Genomic DNA, 19,846 nt, shown 5'->3' with positions numbered 1-19,846 from the left:
TTTTGAAAATACTTTATGACTACTACTTTCTCATTTGTCTTTCTTGTGGTGAGAGGCTGAATGTTTCTCATCTTGTCCATCTGTGTGTGATTTGTCCTATATTCTCTGGACAATTTTAAGGTATTTCCCTTTACCATTAGTTTGGGGAAACTTGACTGGATCTTGTTTTATGTAGTTATTTTTGTGTTTCTCATGTTTGATTGAGCTTATTGTATTGACTGGTTTTTAGTTTTTCTCAAATTTGAGGAATTTTTTGTCCATTGTTTCTTCAAATTTTTCTGTCTCCCCTCACTTTTTTTTAGGGATTACAATTACACATATATTAAACAACTTCAAATTGTCTCCAAAAATCACTGATATTTTGATGAGGTTTTTTTTCTAATTAGATCTTATTTTGTGTAGTTTTTATTGCTATGTCAAGTTCATTTAAGAAGCGGTCAGCAGGTTCACTGGAATATCTAAATGTCTACTACAGTAGAGTTTAGGTGCTTTTAGCTCATAGGTTCTGGAACTAGAAAGCCTGAATTCAAATTAGAGAAGTAGTGCCACTTCTGCTTAGCAATTGTAAAAAGATAGGAAGTTGTTTTACTTCTCAATGCCCCTATTTTCGTATCTGTGAAGTGGAGATAATGAGAGTATCTTTTTTCCAAGGTTACTCTGAGGATTACATGAGTCAATACATGCAAAGCACTGAAGGCCTACTGTGTAATAAGTATTAATTATTACTGAGGACAGGACTTTTGCTTTATTCACTATTACTTTCTCATTCAAAAAAATACACTAATATTTAATAGGGCTTCTAATTTTCTTAGTCAAAGAGTTAATCATAAATAATTTCCTCTAAAAAAATCATCATCTATTTTGCTGTTCTCCCAGGAGTCCATTGTAAGTTGTTAATAGATATTTATCAGTTGAATGGCTGGGCAGAACTTTAAGACAAAACCTGCTTTGGAGAACTGGAAATAGTTCAGAATGGCTAAACCACACAGTATGAGGTGGGAAATGGAAAGAAATGAAGCTAAAGACCAGACCAGACCACAGGCTAGGCCATACTGTCTCTCCCTCCTTTAATCTCAGTGACAAGGCTTGGTACACAAGGCCACAACACAGTTTCTTAGAATATTATTCTATGTACTCAATTAGGTGCCACTTTAACCTCTATCATCCTTTTTGTATTGTTTTAGTAATGCTTATTATTTGTACTTAAGCAAAGATTTAATGAAAGTCATTATAGAAAATATTTAAAAATTCAGAAAAGTATAAACTTTTTAAAAAGATATATGATTAATAGCCCTCTTGTATAAATATTGCTTCTGAAAATATATTATCATACTTTATTTTTTCTATGAATATATTCATATTTCACATAGTTTATGATCTACCTTTTCACTGATTGTAAACTTCATGGCCAGGAAAGAATATTATTCACATTTATAGTATTCAGAGCAAATGACCAGCACTCCCATGGCACTTTTTCCATGCCACACCCTATAGGCGTCACTTTACATGTATGAAATTATTTAAAGCCAACAGAAACTTATGAAGTGGCTATTATGTTCCTTTCACACATAAGGAATCTAAGATTCAGCTAGTAAATAGTACAGCTGCAATTGCAATTCTCCTACTTGCCATACTAACCTGACTCTCTGATTCTGATTTTATTAGAACTGACCTCCTTAACCAGAAGCCTTAGTAGGGTCGGAAAACAACTGACCTAGTCAAACTACCTATTCTTCAAGAGAAGGCAACTGAGAAGGCAACCCAGAGAGGTAAGATATTTTGTCCAATGTTACATGGCTTGTTATCATCAAACCAACATAGATATCCATTAACAAAGATGTATAGAGTAACAAATGCATATCTTGTATTAGGGGAGCTCTAGAGCTTCAGAGAGAAAGAAGAACGAATGAGGGCCCAAGACACTAGTCTTCCACCTGATAATGCTTCCTCCTCTAAGTGCCTCAAAGGAGAAGTGGATGGGGTGTGTCCAAGGGAAAGACCAGAAATAGCAACAGGAAGAATATGCATTGGATAAAAATGGGGGCAATTGGATAAATCTCCTAAGTAAGTTTTACATAGAGTCTTTGTGTGTCCTATGATGGATAGTGAGATTTGTCCACAGGAGGATCTTCTGCATAAGAAAAGGAATGTGTATATATAAGTGAAATGGAATTTACAGAATAAATTGAGACAGGAAATGTGGATGTCCTCTTGGTGGCAGTAGTTGAATTACCCTCCCCTGGATCTGCCTGATCTTCAGGTGAACAAGAAAGAATTGAGACCTTTTTTCATCCTCTGAAGCTGATAGCCAGAAGTGACCACTTCAAGTGATCAGGGGCTCACCTGCAAAGCAACTCTAGCTGAGTAGATGTCATCCTCTTTCTAAATCCTTAGGAGCACTAAGATGATCTTCACCCTCCCTAGATAACAACAGAAATTAACCCTGCTGAAGGATTAAAAATGGCGGAATAAAGACTTGCAGCAAAATATAGCCTTTTGGGGACCTGGCATCAAAACACCTGAAAAACAACAATGTGGTGAAGAAAAAGAGAAGCTGGTCTCCAGGAATCAGGAGGGAACTGATAGCAAAACTAGAAACTACAGAGAAGCTGGAGAAAAAGAGCACAATGCAGAGAAAAAGACAAAGCAGTCTAGAAAGCTGACCCTGGCTCCCAGGGAGGGGGATTTATCTAAACCCATAGGCCCTAAAGCTAGGCAGAGAAGGCTGTGACTTGGAGCACACAGTTTTAGGATGAACACTATTGACCAACCACACCCAGCAGGAGATGCACAGCAGGATTCAGCAGTCAGACACTAAAAATATGTGACTATGGAGACAAAACAGGTCTTGGTAGTGACCCACTATCTTTCCCTCACATCTGTTGGTTTCCAATACTGCAGACCCCAGGAGGAAAAAAAAAGTTATTCAAAAACATAGAGGAATTTTTTTGGATGCATTTTTTTTTTCTGCATTAGTTTTGGGGTTTTATGGGGGGGGGGTCCTGTTTTCTTTTTATCCTTAATTTTGATGTCTCACTTTCTTTTCTTTTTCCTACTTGCTCTTTTCTGTTGCTTTTATCTAATGCTATTGATTTCTTTTACTCCCAGAGCAACAGTGATAAAGACAGCATGGTACTGGCACAGAAACAGGTATGTGGATCAATGGAACATTATAAAGGATGAAGATACAACCTCAGACAAATTCAGCCATCTTTGAAAAGATTTCAAATTCTGATCTTTGAAAAAGGTACCAAAAACATGCTGAGTAAAGATGGCCTGTTTAACAAATGGTGCTGGGGAAACTGGCTATACTCACACAGAAGATTGACTTTAGATTCGTATCTTTTTTATTTTGGTGGGGGAGGGGTGGGTACTGGGAATCAAACTCTGGACCTTGCGCTTGTGAGGCAGGCACCAGCACCACTGAGCTAAATCCCCAGCCCTAGATCCATATCTTTTATCGTGTAGTAAAACAAAATCAAAATGGATCAAAGATCCTAATACTAAAACAGAAACATTTAATCTCCTGGAAGATAAAATAAGTAAAACCCTTAAAGGCATAAGCAAGGACTTTTTGAATACAACCCCAATTGCACACAAAATAACATCAAGAATCAAAAAATGGGATTATATCAAATTAAAACCCTTCTTTTGACAGAGGTAACAATGAGAGAACGAAGAGACAACTTACAGAATGGGAGAAAAATGATAGCTACTCCTCAGACAAAGGACTAATATCTAGAATATACAAAAAACTCAAAAAACTAGACTCTCCAAAGAAAAGACTCAATCAAAAATGGGCAACTAAAATGAATACTTTTTAGCAGCAGAAGTACAAATGGCAAATAAGTACATGAAAATATGTTCAAAATCACTGGCCATTAGAGAAATGCAAATTAAAACAACACTGAAATTTCATCTTACTCCAAAAAAAAAAAAGATTGCCATCAAGATACCAATAACAGAAAATGTTGGCAAGGCTCCAGGGAAAAAGAAATCCTTCTACATAGTTGATGGGATTCTAAACTAGTACAACCACTTCAGAAATCAGTATGGAGAATTTTCAAAAAACTAAAACTAGAAATCCATTCAACCCAGCTCTTCCCCTTTTAGGTATCTTCCTGAAAAAGTTAAAGATATTATATTCTATGGATATATATTTATAGCAGTACATGCATAATAGCAAAATCTTGGAAGTGCCTTACATGTCCATCAACAGATAAATGGCTAAAGAAAATAAGATATTTAAACACGGTGGAATTTTATTTGTCATACAGAAGGATAAATTTGAATCATTTGTAAGAAATTGGATGCACCTTGAGATCATAATGTTAAGTGAAATAAATAAGACATATGAGCTTAAGTATTGCATGGTTTCTCTTATATGAGAAACCTAAAGTATAAATAAATTAAATAGCAAAATAAAAGAAAGATAATAGGAATCGGGAGATGGATCTTTTTGTAAAATGGAAGGGGAACAAGAGATAGGAGGAGAGGGGAGGGAGGGGAGGGAAAGAAGACGTATAAAAAGAACCAAGATGTGTTATGTACCTGTACCAACTCCTCATGATGAGTGCAACTATTATGTACTGTAAATATGCACTAATAAAAATTAAAATTTGAAAAAAAGAGAATAGACTGAGACAGCTAGAATGGAAGCAGAAGGACTGAATTGAGGTGGAATGGAAAAGCATAGAAAAGAACTAAATGTGCTCAAATTGAATGGAATAACATTAAACTTAATCCATGGTGAATGTACAGAAATCTATGCTTATCCATCCACGCTGTCACTTTTCTCCTTTTAGCAGAAAATTTCAGAAGCCTGGGCAGCTTCTCACAGAAAGAGGTATCACATAGCATCTTAGCCTGCCAGCCTAATATAATAAACCAATGAGTGCACTAGTCCCACTTAGAAAGCACAAGACCTCTATCTAGTATATCCCAACAATATGATACTGGGGAAACAGAACTACTGAGCCTATTTTCATGCCTCTCCCTCAGCAACACAAACTAGAAACACAAAGGCATCAGGTTCTCAATCTGCTTTCCCCACACCCACTCCCCAAAAAAATTTCTGATCACTTTCTGAGGGCAACTTTATGTAGTTGAATAAGGTATTCATTAGATGAAGAAAAGTGATCAGAATTTCTGTGTGTTCTCAAGCAAGAGAGGTATGAAAGAAAGGTACCTGACAGGGGCCAGGGATTTAGCTCAGTGGTTCCGCCACCTGTCTCACAACCGCAAGGTCCCAAGTTCGATCCCCAGTACCAAAAAAAAAAAAAAAAGAAAGGTACCTGGCAGAGTCCAGAACCTTGTTCAATTTCATCTCAACCTATGTCTGGGGGCAGAACACTACATACATTTGTGTCAGGATCTTCATAAACCTGAAATCTAAGGCTGTGATTGATTCATCATTACCTCATCAAGTGTCTTTCCACACTCATTTCAAAGTTCCCAGCACCTTCTTACTTCTGCTTTGATGGCAAGAGTCACTTCATGTAAGAAAATCATCTTCATCTACACAGAGGCCTGTGGCAGCCTACCAGAGCATAGTGTCTGAGTCAAGGCAGCTTCAGACAGAGGATTATTTTGCCTTTGCTGCAATTCCTTGTGGCTATTGTGAAATACTCCTTCTGAATATTTTAGATGCTTTGTAATTCAGAACATGCTTCTTTCCTCGGAGCAAAAATTGTGTGGCAGACACAAGCTTTGACAGCCAATCTTTCTTTCCACCCCTAAAATTCGGGGTCAACTCACTGCCTGGATCAATCTTCCTGCCATGCTTTGGGGCCAGTAAGCTCTCAACAAATCCTGTATCTAGGCTGCTTTCTTTAATTCACCTATTTGCTAAGCCCTAGAACATAGTGGAACATCACTTCTCTGCTCTCCTTATCTTTGGATGGCAGCTGAGAATCAGTTTTTGCAGAGTTACAGCATCAGATGTTGGTAAACCTTACAAAGCAAAAGGATGACTCTGTTAATGGTTTGGTTTATCTTGGTGGTTTTCAATGGAAGTGAGGTGGGGCAGCAAATTTGGAGAATAGGCATTCAGTCATATCTGCACTGATCCTTTTATGATTATTACATTCACCACATTATTGTTATCTCTGCTTGTGGTAGTTCCCATTGTAGTACTTTTAGAGGAGGGAAATTCTTATGAGACTGTCTACAGTGCTTTTATCACCCTGAAGGCTATGTTAACTGAGTTACTTCCCTTTACTTTCCTCCAGACTCATGAACCATTTAGACAATGGTTTTTAACTCTTTCTAGAGTCACAGATAAACCATATAGAGCATGACTGAGCTTGATCAGAATCAAGCTAAGGAGACTTCATTACACTTATTTTTCTCCCCTCAGACACCCTAACACTTTTCAAGTTATGTCTTTTATATCCTTCCTGACATTTGATCCTAATAGCCTGAGAAACAGCAGTATCTTGTAAAATAGACATCTTGTCAAAGTAAATCAAGTCAGAAAAGTGTAAAAAGGAAAAGAATCATGAAAGTAATGAGAATATATGAGTGTCTTTCAATATTTCTGTCCAGCTATCACCAATCCAGTGTCAATCGCCTGCATTAAACTTTCTTTGAAATGACACAAAAATTCCACCTAGAATTTTCCCATCTCCACTGGTACCTATAACTGGGATTTCTACTCCTGCTGATACAAACCAGAGTTTGCAGTTCTATTTATTTTGGCAAAGCCTGTAAAGATAACAGAAAGGTACCAACAAGTCATTTGTAGCCTTCAGGTGTGTCCTGGCCTGTGGTCCTACCTGCTACTTTACTACCAAATACAATTGCTTCTAAGTGATGGTGAAACAAAAAACTCAATCCAAATGACCTACCATCCCCCATCAAGGTATACCCCATAACTGCTCCCATGAAACAATAGGTAAATTAAAGAAAAATGGCTATAGAGCCTTTGTCAATCTTCTTGTCAAGGCAGGATCTTTGTCCTCCTCCTTTGAATCTGGGCAGGTTATAACCTACCTATAACTCCAAAAGAATGTGGTAAAACATAGATCGAAGACTTCTTACCTTCTGAAGTACAAACTCCAACTTCCTTGGGGCTACCATGCTGTTGGAAAGTCCGGGTCACATGGAGAGGCCACCTGTGGCTATTCTGGTAAACAGCACCACCTGAGGTCCGGTGTGATGACCAGCATCAACTGCCAGCCATGTAAGCAAAGATACTTTCCTGTGAATCTAGTCCGAGCCATAAAGTCACCTCTATTCATCAAGAGAAGACACAAGGCACTCTCACATGCCTTGTCTAGAATTCTGACCCAGAGAATCCACTGGCATAATAAAATGGTTGTTTTAAGTATCTAACTTCTTTAATTTGTAAGTAGCAATATAGTAAGTACAGAAAACAGTGTGATGTGATGTTTAAAGCAAACAGTTCTGTAGTTAAATTTCAGCTCTACTGTTTACTTGAAGTTAGCAAGCTACATATCCTCTCTGAGACTGTTTCTGGTCTATAAAATAATTGAAATAAGTCTTCTAACAGAGCTTTTGTGAGGAATCAACTAATATATAGGGAAAAAATATTCTTCCCACAAGTGCTTGTTCCCTTGCTCCTCTGCCACTATTCCTTATTCTCAGTTTTGATGATCCAATTACTGTCAACAGTGCTAATGAAACAAATCTATTATCATTCGTCTGAAACCTAATCCATTCACAGAGATAAAGAGCAACTGAAGGGAATGCCTTACCCAAAGGAGGATTAAATAATGGGGGTGTTTCCCCTCTTCGTGGCCAATTGACAAGTGGAACTTTGGTTTGTGTTAAAATTTGCATCATTATTCAAATTAGAAGCCAGCTTCCTAGGGTTTATACTGAATTGTAGTGCTCCTTAAATATCAGGATATGTATAAATCTGCTAAAATACGGATTTTAATTCCCTGGGTCCTGGGAAAAACTCTGAGATCCTTCATTCCTAATGATCTCCTAAACAATACCCATACTGCTGACAAGTAAGTCACTTGTACCAACTGGATTTGAGGGGGCACTTAACCCTCTGAAGACCAACACCATCTTGGGCAGTGGCAGCACGTCCTAAAGAACTCTATGAAAGGTTCATAGTAATTATTGAATAAATAGTTATGCCTTCCCATTCTATAATAGTTCATCCTCATCTTCCTCAAGCTTCAGCAGAGTGTGACTGTTGGTTCCAGATTCAGACCCTGCCTCCCTGCAAGGATAGCTCACCTAGCTTCAGAAGGAACAGTCATTCCCTTCTGCAGCCTTCAGTTGGGAGGGCGTTACAAGGGCCTAACCTTTTTTTCTTAAGCATTTTCTCATGCAATCATCACAACAACCTGTAAGCAGGGATGATGCTGCTGTTTCATGGTTGAGAGGGGTTGAAGAAGAGGCCCGACTCAGCACTAGAAAATAAATCTTTTAGCCTCAGGCTAGCAGACATTAGCTTACTGTGTAGGTTCAACTACTGAGTATTACTATGCTACACCTAGTACACATGTTAACTGAGCTGATGGGTGGTAGCTATTTGGGAAAGTAGATTTAAATGAGACAAGGGCTGAAGAAATAGTGCAGAATTAGAGACTCATCAATGATATAGGTCCTTTTATGCAAACTTAGATATTGATTGTGATGGGATAAAAGATGGGATTGCTACTGGGAAGAAATATATTGAGCATTTACTATCTTATGAGTATTCTATGCACTTTCTCTGTATTAGTCATTGTAATACCCTTAACACATTTTAAAGCAAATACAGTAAATCTTGTTTTACAGATGAGGAAATTGAGGTCCAGAAGAGTTAAGTAGATTTGTTCAAGTTCCAGAAGGAAGAAGGAATGAAACAGGCATCAATGTTGATGTGTCTAACTCTAAACCTGTAGTTTATTCTTCAGCACTACTTGTTTCCAACCATAGTATTTTATTGGTGTGTTATGTCAGTCAGTGAACTTGTACAGATTTGATGGGTTGGCTGATTTATTGACAGATTAGTTGATACTGCTGGCAGAAATCAATGTATCTTTTGGCCAAGTCAACTCACAGTTTCCCAGCTGACTTTTATGGGATCAGTTTGTCCTATAATTGATGTGACTTTTGTTCTCAGGGTATTTTATACAATAGGAGAACTATACTCAGTCTATATTTTACTGGAGTCTGCTCCTTGAAGCTTTGTTAAGATGGTCTCGCTTGTTGGGTTTGGTTTGAAACAGAGATTCTAAGTAGAGGCAGAAAACCTATAGGAATTCTGAGCCTTGGAATGCAAATGATTTTTAATCTTTTTATTCTGAGTTTGGGTCATAGTATAGTCTCACTGAAGACCAAGGCTAGATGTTAACATCTGAGCCAGAAGAGGGAGAGAGAATAACTTGAGTCCAGAATTGAATAGAAAACTTATGAAAGTTAGATCCAAGATGGCAGCCTGCTGTGAGACCTCTAATGGCAAGGAGAAATGTGGCAGCAGATGGCCTTATTTATGCCAAGATCAGTGTGTAGGTCTTTCATTTGCTTGCTGTCTTAGGTGCCAAGGAACAGATTCAGGCTAGCTTAAGTCAACCAGAGTTGATTATAAGGGGCAGAAGCACTTTATAAAATGCAATAGCAGGAAATACAGCTGAGTCATATAAGAACAAAAAAGATCAAGGAGCTGCTCATCCCTTTGCCTATTGTCCATCTAGCTGTCTCTCCCTGGAAACTCCCCACTCTCTCTCTCCCTCCCTCCCTCCCCCCTCCCTCTCTTCCTCTCTCCCTGAAATCACAGAGCATAAACTTGTATGGTGCTGTGTGTTGCCATGGTGCTGGCTCTAGTTGCCAAAAGACCCTACAGTTCTCCTGCCTGTTACCATCTGACAATATCTGGAACTCTTGGTTCAAGTTTTGAGGAGAGAATTTGATATTCAGCTCAGGGTCAACTGTGACTCAAAGTTGAATTCTCCTCATATAAACATTAATCTATCTTTTCAGAGTCTGGGGTGGCAACTAGATTTGAGGGGGCACTTAACAAAGAAAGGAGCATGACCTTAGCAGATTCCCCCAATGTAATTACTACATACCCAAGTGGATGAGGTAGCAATAGCCAAGATAGAATTTAAAGAAGCATAAACAGAGCAAAAAAGATTAAGCCTAAAACACTCCCATGAGTTTATATTTTATGGTTTTTCTCCTCTTTTGTATAAACTATATTTTTGTATGAAACAGGTCTCATTCCACAGCTCTCAGACTCAAGTCTGAGTTTCTATGTTATAAATGGAGGATTAGTAAAATCAGTAAAGTGACAGTCTTTCTCCCTAACTGCCTAGAATTGTGAGGAGCTGCTATGTACCAGACCCTGTGCGTGGCTCTGGAGATGTAGTCTATACACAGCAAGTAACGGCAGGCAAAATAGACTAGCTAAAACAAATAATTCTACCTCAGAGATTTTCAAAGTGTGATGCTATGGTTTAGATATGGGATGTTCCCCCAAAGCCTCATGTGTTTGGGAGACGATTCAAACCACTCTACTCCTCAGTAGCTGAATGTGCCTTTAGAAGGTGGGGCCTGGTCGGAAGAGGTGGGTCTCTGGGGGCTGGTTTGGTGTAGCTCCCATCCCAGCTCCTCCCTTAGATCTCTGCTTCATAGCTGCCATGACCTGAGCAGCTTTCCTCCACAGCAGGCCCTTCCATCATTCTGCTTCTGTGTTTGAGTCTGCTGACAATGGACTAAAACTTCTGCAACTGTGAGCCAAAATAAACTTTTTCTCCTACAAATTGCGAGTGTTGAGTATTTTGTCCCAGGGATAAAGAAAGTGACTAAGACATAGTCAGGTGACTCCCCATATCCTATGATACACCAGTGAGGTTCCAATATAAGGTAGATAAGAATAGCCTAGGATCTGCTTAAAATGATCTGGGGTTAGAGCTCAGGAACAAGTACTTTAAATAATCCCCAGGGTAATCCTTTGAGTGCAATGTTTCAACCCCACTCCTTTATCTCACTAGAAGTATCACAAGTGAGGCCATGCCACAGTCATGGAGAACAGTGACACCCTACGGAAAGGAGTAACAGGAGACTTGTCCAAGTTGAGTGTGAAATGTGTTTACTAGCAAAGAATGGGGATAAGAGAACTCTAGGCGAAGGGAAAGGCAAACTCTACAAACATGAAAACCATGTCAGGCCTTGAAAGGAAAGAGAATATATTCATCCAATTAAAGTATTTAACACTTATAAGAAAAATAGAAAGATATGCAACTGGATTCTTATTTTTTCCCCATTCCCCTGCCCTCCCTTCAACCCTTCCATACCTCCCTATTTACAAAGACTTTGTTTCCGCTTTTTCATTTCCTCATATTAATTCCATTCCCTTCTTTCCTTTCCCCTACCCCTCCCACTTCCCCTTCCCCTTTGCCCCTTTTCTTCCTATTTCACATTATCTATTATGCCTTTTAGTCCTTATTTACACTTTCAGTTTCTCACACTAGAGAAACTATTTGGCATTTACACATGTGTGTCCTATTTATTTCACTTAAGAGTATTGCCTCAAGGTACATCCATTTAGCTATAAATGTCTCTAATTCCTTATTTTTTACAGCTGAGTAGTACGCCACTTCATTAAAAACACACACACACACACACATTTTCTTTATCCAGTCTCCAGTTGATGGGCAATTGGGCTGCTTCCAAGTTTTAGCTATTACAAATTGTGCTGCTATGAACATGGGTGCAGGTATATCACTGTGGTTTGATTCTTTTAATTCTTTGGGGAAGAATTGGGAAGGGCCATTTATGCATAGCTAAAAAACATTAAAAGGCTCAAGAGGTCCCTTAAAACAGTTTCTGTAACTTGTAGTTTTCTTTATACCTTTTCTCTGAAATTTACTTTTCTTCCCATTGTGCTGGCCATTGAAAGGCCTCTAGAATATCAAAGGAACTGCTTATCCAACAAAACTGTTGAAATGAAATAGAAATGGAAGGCCCAGTGCTGATTACATCTAATGTCACTCACATGAAGGAGAAGTCAACAGCATCCTGAGATCTGCTGGCATCCCAGGCCATCTTTTACAGAACAGAAATGGGTCCAAGGGAAAAGGAGTCCATACCTCTACCATCTCTGGGAAGATGGAGCATGTGGTATATTGCCTTGGCAGGAGGCATTGGCCTTGAAGTCCAGGAGCTGTTTTGTTTCCTTGTTAGACAGAAGAGGCTAGGAGTCTCCAAAAACCTCTCTTGCCAGGAATTTCAGCTGACCTTACCTCAAACTTTCCTCTGCCTACTTCCCTCCCACAACCTGGCATTTCCACTTAAATCTTCCAAATAGCCATGTGCAGTGTTAGGTTAAGGGCAAAAACCCACACCCAAAAATGTTCTTTCTTTTCTTTTCTTTTTCTTTCTTTTAATGTTAACAGCGACAATTTTCCTTTAAAATAGACACCTGAGGTGTGATTGACAGAAAATCAGTACTTGTCATTTCCGGCACCATGGGAAATGTCAGTTAGTCAAACTTAACTAAGCCTTTTATTTTCTATATTTGCTCTTTCATGAATTGGAGCCTGTCAGCCTTGCATTTGAGAAACAGCAGAGAGCCTATGTCCTGTGGCATTTTACATACAGCAATTCCTCCAGCCTAACAAATCAAATTTCCAGGTCTTTTGTTCTCTCTCCATTAAAAGACACCCCTCCCAGAGCTGCATGCCCAACCCTGTTCAGGTAAAATTTAGAACAAAGAGTAAGGCTTAATGTTCTGCTTTTCCCTCTCTGTTCCTTCTCTATCCACCTCCTCCACTCAGCAGCACCACAAGAAACCCAGACTTCCTAAGAGAAGCAAGCATTTTCTGAGGCCCTAACATTTTCTTTCTCATACTTACAAGATGTTCAGGAACTGCTTTTAGGGCTGCAAACGTAGCTCCTCACACCCTGAAGATGTGCACATCCAATAGTTGCTTGAGCCTCCCAGGGCTCACATGAAGGAGAGAGGCTTTGGAATCAAAAAGACTGAAATTTAAATTCTAAATCTCCTAGATATCAGCTATTTCATCTTGATCAATTTATTTCCCTACTGAAGCCTCTGCTTTTTCCTCTGTAATATTGAAATGATATTAACATCTGTCTAATTTTAATGTGAGAAGTAAATACAGTAATTGTAGCAGATACTGTTGGTTGTCTTTCCCAGTTTTATTATCTCTTGGCACCTTCTGGAAGAACTTAATACTTTCCTGATCTCCCTTTCAGCTAGAGGTAGCCAGATGACACAGTTCTGGAAAGTTTTATATAAGCAGAAGTCTGAGGAGGGGTTCTGCAAATTTTTCTGCTTTCCTATAAAAAGGGGGATGAGGTCGACTGCTCTCCCTTTTCTTTTCTCTTTTCTTCTGGCTTTTAACAAAATTATTGTATCTGGAGCTGAGGAGCCATCTTGTGATCAAGAGGATCTCTCAGTCATAAGCTCTAAAATCAAGACACAGAAATGATGCTGAAGCTCCCACATTCCAAAGTTCTCATGATATGGAGAAAGAACAGCATCTCTTTATTGAAGCCACTACAAGTTGCATTTTGTGTTTCTTGATTCAAAATGCATTCCTGATTATGTAAAAGAGAGGTAGGTTAAGGAGCTACAGAGTGACTTGTATTTTATACTTATTAGTTCTGTCCTCTTCACCTCACTCCCCAGTGTCTTCTCAAAATATTTCAACTCCTAATCTTAATATGAATACCATAACACTAAATCATTTATATTCAGAGTGGGTTCTGGGCCCTAAATATAGATGCAGACTGGCGGCTTTTGCAGCTGCTAAAATCTGCCTGCCCTGTACCCTCCTCAGTGAGACAGCCAGTCAATGAAAATCAGGCCAACTGCTTTTACCCCACAGGAATCCTACTGGTTTTGTCCTCAACTATTCTACTCTAAATTCCCCACCTTTCCTCACTCTCTTCCCTCGAATTCTTCCACCCTGCTTGACTCTTCTTCATGTTCACTTTCTGATATGGTCAGCCACAACCAGGAGAGAGAATAGGGACAGTATGGCCCCATTTCACAACTGTGATGAGCAGACAGAAAAACTTGGCTCCACGTGGAGCCATTGGAAAGGAGGGATACAAAGTTTTCATAATCAGAAATAAAAGAAAAATCAGACCTCTACATGGAAGAGGCAGAGCAGCCACTGAAGCTTGGGTTTTGGCTTTGGTAGTCATAAAAACAACAAAGAGGGAGAACAAAGATCACCTAGGAGCTATTCTGGAAGAGGTAAGGAAAAGCATCTCAGGAATACACAGGAAAAAAAAGGTGGGAAATGCAATGCAGATGGCGGTCCTAAAATTCCACAAAGTTTCTGGCCGAATACAAGAAGGATTAACTTGGCCAAAGCCTTGGAATTAGTCCACCTGCCACATGCCTCAGTTCCAGGTGGGGTGGCAGACTACCTGGAAGTTGACCAGACAAACAATGAAGGATAAGAGGAGAATCCACATCAGCCCTTCTATTCAATTCCTAGGAAGTCAGCAGCTACCATACAGACCCCTTTTGCTCTTCTTGAGTAAATTGTGACACCTGCTGGCTCAGAATGGGGAAAACCCAGGTTTCACTTCAGGAAAAAGTTGCCTGGTGCTATTGTAGCACAAATGTTCCACCCACAGGAACGTTTTGGTTTTTGGCCAGGAACATATGAAGTGAGCATCTCTGAGGGAGGGGCTGTGGCTATGCTCAGATTCCAAAGTTAGGAATGTGTCATAGACAGTGGACTGGGCACAAAAAGATCTGACCTCATGTTCTCCCTCTGCCTCTTTGTGGCCTGGAAACATTAAACAAATCACTTTTCTTTTATTAATTTTGCCATTATTGTTGTTGGTTAATTTTGCAAAGGAATTTATTCTCTTTATTTTACTTACCTTAAAGTTTTGGGTGTAAGAAATCAAATGAGATAGATTTATTGAGGTAATAAATATGTTTTTCAGTAATTGCCTGAGCATCTAATGTGCTAACTACCATACTACTGGAAATACACACATATAAATACACAAGCCTACATAAACACAGTAGCCTCCCTCTGCCTTATCCATGGGAGATTCCTATAATGGATTCCTGAAATCATGGGTAATATGGAACTATGACACCCATTTCCTAGGGTTTCTATAAGGATTAAACAAATGGCATACATAAGGACCCCCTATATATACTATACTTGTCCTATATATAAATAGGATACAGTTTAACTCATATATGAGGGACTATAAGAGATTAACAACAATAACTAGAAATAAAATAGACCAATTATAGCAATATACTGTATCAAATGTTATTTAAAATTTCTGATTGTTTGTTCCTGAAAATTTCCATTTATTTTCAGACCACAGTTGACAACTGGTAACAAAAATCTCAGAAAGCAAAACCACAAATAAAGAGATCACTGAATAGGGTTGGTACTGGTAACAGAAAAAAATGAGTAAACTGCAATTCCAATCTAGGAGGAGACACACCTGTAGACCAAGGAATCCTGTCCTCTCAGCCCAACCCCACCCACCACATTTTCTCAGCTCTTCCTTCCAGTCTCAGCTATCAAGTCACTGCCTCTGGGGAGCCCACCATTTAAGGCCCTCAAATGTCCCACCATTCTTCACAAGCCCAAGGCAGCACAGGACTGTTGTCAGGTGATCAAAGGTTTCAAATCCAGCACCATCTTCGTTGACTATGGGCTCTTGGGCAGGTATCCAAGCATCACTAAACTAGAGTATGTTCTCCTATAAAGTAAGGGCAATAACACCTAGTGCCTAGGTTTTCTATAAAGATTAAACTAAATTAAATGGTAGGTGTAAGGTACTTAGAAGAGTGTCTGGCTGTGGTGGTTAATCTTGATTTTCAATTGGATTGGTTGAGAAACACCTAGGAAATTAGTAAAGTACCCTCTTCTGGGCATTTCTTTGAGGGTATTTATTTGGGGGTGTTTCCAGAGATCATTAGTTCAGCAAATTTATGGAAGAGACCTGCCTTGAATATGAGCAAGATGATCCAACAAGCTGGAGGTCTGGATGGAAGAGGAAGCCCTCTAGTATAGGCTATGTCTCTCTCTTTCTGCTTCCGGCTGCCATGAGGTGAACAGCTTTGTTTCACCAGGCCCTTTGACCATGATGTCCTGCTTTACTAAAGGCTCAAAAGCAATAAAGTCAGCTGACCATAGACTGAAACCTTTGAAACCAGAAGCCAAATAAATTTTTCCTCCTTTAAATTATTTCTCTGTGTATTTTGTCACAGATGCGGAAAGCTAACTCACTGATAAATAATAAAGTCGTGAAAAACATTAGTTTTGAACAGTTGTTTCTAAAATTTATCATTTAATGTCTATTTCGCACAGGAGACTATTAACTTTAAGAAGGCAGAGACTCTGTCTTTGTTGTTCATGTCATGTCTTCAGTGCCTAGCATAATACCTGGAAAACAGTTTTCCCTCTATAAAATGCAAATAGTCATAGTAAATTCTTTATAGATGTCATAGCCCACTTTTTTCTATAACAAAACATCTATGGTTGAATAACTCATAAAATAAAGAGGTTTATTTGGCTCCTAATTATGCCAACTTGAAAATCCAAACATGTCTCCAGCTTCCTGGTAAGCCCCCTGACTACATCATAGAATGCTAGAGAAGCAGAAAGGAAACCAACCACATGCAAAAAGGGCCAAGTACATGGCTTGGCCTTGCTTAATAACAACATACTCTTATGAGACCTACTCCAGTTCTACAAGAACTACATTAATCCCTCCAAGAATGGTGCCCCATAACCCAATCACCTGCCTCTAGGTCCCACCTTTTAAAGATCCATTATCTCTCAATATTGTTACATTGGAAAATTAAACCTCCACATGTGTTTTGGTGAAGACAAGCTACATCAAACAATATCAATAGGTGTGCTGTAAAGATAAAAGTTTATAATTTCTCCAGTCAGCAGTAAAGCAATTAGCATATGAGCAAACACACAGGTACAGTTTATGTTATTATTATATGTTATTATTGTTATGGTTAGTCATAATAATATGAGTGAAATTAACATAGTGTTCACAAATAGTATAGAAAAGATAGTAATTAAATTTATCTGGGAACAGAGGTGACCTTGCCTAGGGGAGAAATGACTGAGAAGGGTTTTAAAGAATGAAAAGAAAAAGAATAGCCAAGCAGATTTCATCAACTCAGTTAGTCTTGATTGTCAGTTTAATTGGTGTGAGAGATACCTGGGATATTAGTAAAGTACACTTCTGGATATGTCTGGATGGGTCATGGGGGCAAGACCTTGGGGTCCATATCTGGTCCCAGGCCCCTTCCTCTCTGGCCCTTTCTTATCTCTCTGCTTCCCAGATCCATGACTTCAGCAGCTTTCCTCCACCAGGCCCTTCTGCCATGATGCTTCTGCCTTGGAGCCAGCCAACCATACACTAAAACCTCTGAAAATGTAGCCCAAATAAACCTCTCTTCTTTTAAGTTGTGTGTGTCAGGTATTTTGTACACCAATAGAAAGCTAACTGATACAGGCAAGATTGAAAAAAATGGAACTGGAGCCATCCAGAGCCAGAAAATGAAAAGCCTTATAAATCCTGTTAAGAATTTTGGATTCTGTTCAGTGGGCTTCAGGAATCATTGAGTGATTTCAAAAAGGTGGTCACATTTGTATTTTAGGTCATTCTAGGATAGGCAGGCAGTAGCTAGAAGATTAATTAAGAGCCTTTTGAAAGAGTCCCGACAGGCCATGGTCATGGCCTGACTTAAAAACAATGGAAGTGATTAGGGAAGCCTAAGTTAAATCAAAAATATAATTAAATACATTCCATGGAACTTAGGAATTCATTTAAAGGAAGCAAAAGTAAAAATGTTCCCAACTTTGACTGGGTGACCAGATAGATTATGGAGCCATTTACTGCTTCAGAGTTGACCAGCAAGTTTGCAAAGGGGAAAGGATCAGCATGGTCTTACACATATTTCATTTGGAGTGTCTACAGAGCCTATGTCAATCTTGTTCTTTGATATTATATAACACATTATTTCTTCATGTGCAGGCCACCTGCAGGATCATACAGTCATCCAAATGTTTATCTCTCTTTCTTCCAACTTACACATTGGTCCAGCATTGCCATTGGTTCTTTACAGCTTCTAAGGATTTTGTCACACAATTAAACTGTCTTCTCCAGCTTTTCCTTGGTCCACCAACTCCTCCAAGGGGTAACTTATGTTATTAGGCAACCAAGTCTCCAGGCAGTAGTTACATGAATGGAGCTGGAGCTCACAGCAGAGATCTGAGCCAGAAGAATGCATGTGAGAGTAATCAGCATGACATTTGTATAAGGGCAGCACTGAGAACAGATGAGTTTACCCAGGAACACTGTGAGAGGTAAGAAGATTTGGACACAGATGGAACCCTAAGGAAGACAAGTAGGAGAAGAGCAAGGCAGAGGGAGAAGAGCTGGCAAATGCAAATGGGGAGTGGGCCAGACACATGAAGAGAAAAGCATGAAGAATGGAAAGGAGGAGGAAATTGAACAAGCAGTGGTCAGAGACATTGTGTGCCACAGAGATATCAAAAACTATCAGAACTGAAGACCAAATATGGGCTGTGTCCTGGTGTTGTCAGAGGACTGGTGGGAGAAATTGAAGAGGGAGTAAAAAGTGAAAATCATGTTTTGTAAAAACTCAAGAAATTTGTGAGTGAGGCATATATCAGATGCTAAATTTGGAAAGAATGGCTGTTTTTCCCCCTTTCTTGAACTCTCATGTATTAAGTGAAGCAGAAAGTAGTAAGGCAGTATATTGTAGCAGTCAGGAGCTCAAGATCTAGAGCCAGACTCTCAGCTCCATCTAGAAGCTGAGTAATCTTGGGTATGATCCCTGACTTCTCGGTATCCCATTCTGCTAATGTGACCATGAATATAATAATACCAACTACAGAAAGTTGTTGTGAGTATTCAAAAAGATACATGATGTCAATCACCTAGTAACTGATTCATTGTAAACACTCAAAAAGTATTGGCTCTCTTGTTTGTATTTATATTTGATAAAAGTAAAGAGTCAAAAAAAGGAAGATAGTGACTGATGATACAGGAAAGATAAGGAGCAAAGTTCCCAAGGTGATGAAGGTGGAGCAGAGCACAGAGGGAGAGTCTAGCTTCAGACAGGACAAGGGACCACCTTCCTTGCTTCCTCTGAGAGAAAGTCAGAGGAACATACCAATGGGTTCAGATTGAGGTATATTTATCTTAGAGAAACAGAGTGCAAAATGTTAATAGCTCATTTATTTTTCTCTGTGAAGTAGGAAACAAGATCGTCTGCTGAGAATGAAGAAGCAAGTTGTGAGATAGGGCAAGAATTGGTGTCAGAAGAGTGGGGAAGTTCTGATACTGCTGCTGTAAGTTGGAGACAGAGCGTGTTGGTTTGAAGAGTGGTTCTGGGGTGAGGTCTGAGATCCCCCAGACCAGCAGTGCATGGTGCTCTCAATAGTCTTTGAAGGAGTGGCCATGGATATTGTTTGGGTTTCTTCATGGTTGAGACTTTGCTGAGAGGTCATACCAGAAGGTTAAAGGAACAAGGTCAATGAGTAGTGTAAAGTGTTGGACATGGAAGTTCAGACTGAAGGGAGAGAAAATAAAGCTGAGAAGAGAAGAAAACATACATCAAAGGAGCTGAGGTCTCAACCAGGAAGCACATTAAAATAAGAGAATGACAGGTGGGAGAAAAGGAGCTGGTAGCCAATGGAGTCAAAAATAGTGCACGTGATAGTTTATTTTATATGTCAACTTCACTGGCCACCAAATGCCCAGATGGCAGGTTAAACATTAGTTCTGTAAGTCTATTACAGTGTTTCTTAATAAAAGTAGCTTTTAAATTGGTTAACTCAATAAAGTAGATTTCTTCCCTAGTGTAGGT

This window comes from Heterocephalus glaber, unplaced genomic scaffold (genome assembly GCF_053883595.1).
Source record: "Heterocephalus glaber isolate CG9 unplaced genomic scaffold, H.glaber_assembly_v1.0 deba00001429, whole genome shotgun sequence".
NCBI classification, from domain to species: domain Eukaryota; kingdom Metazoa; phylum Chordata; class Mammalia; order Rodentia; family Bathyergidae; genus Heterocephalus; species Heterocephalus glaber.
Note: the sequence above shows the minus strand (reverse complement) of the source record.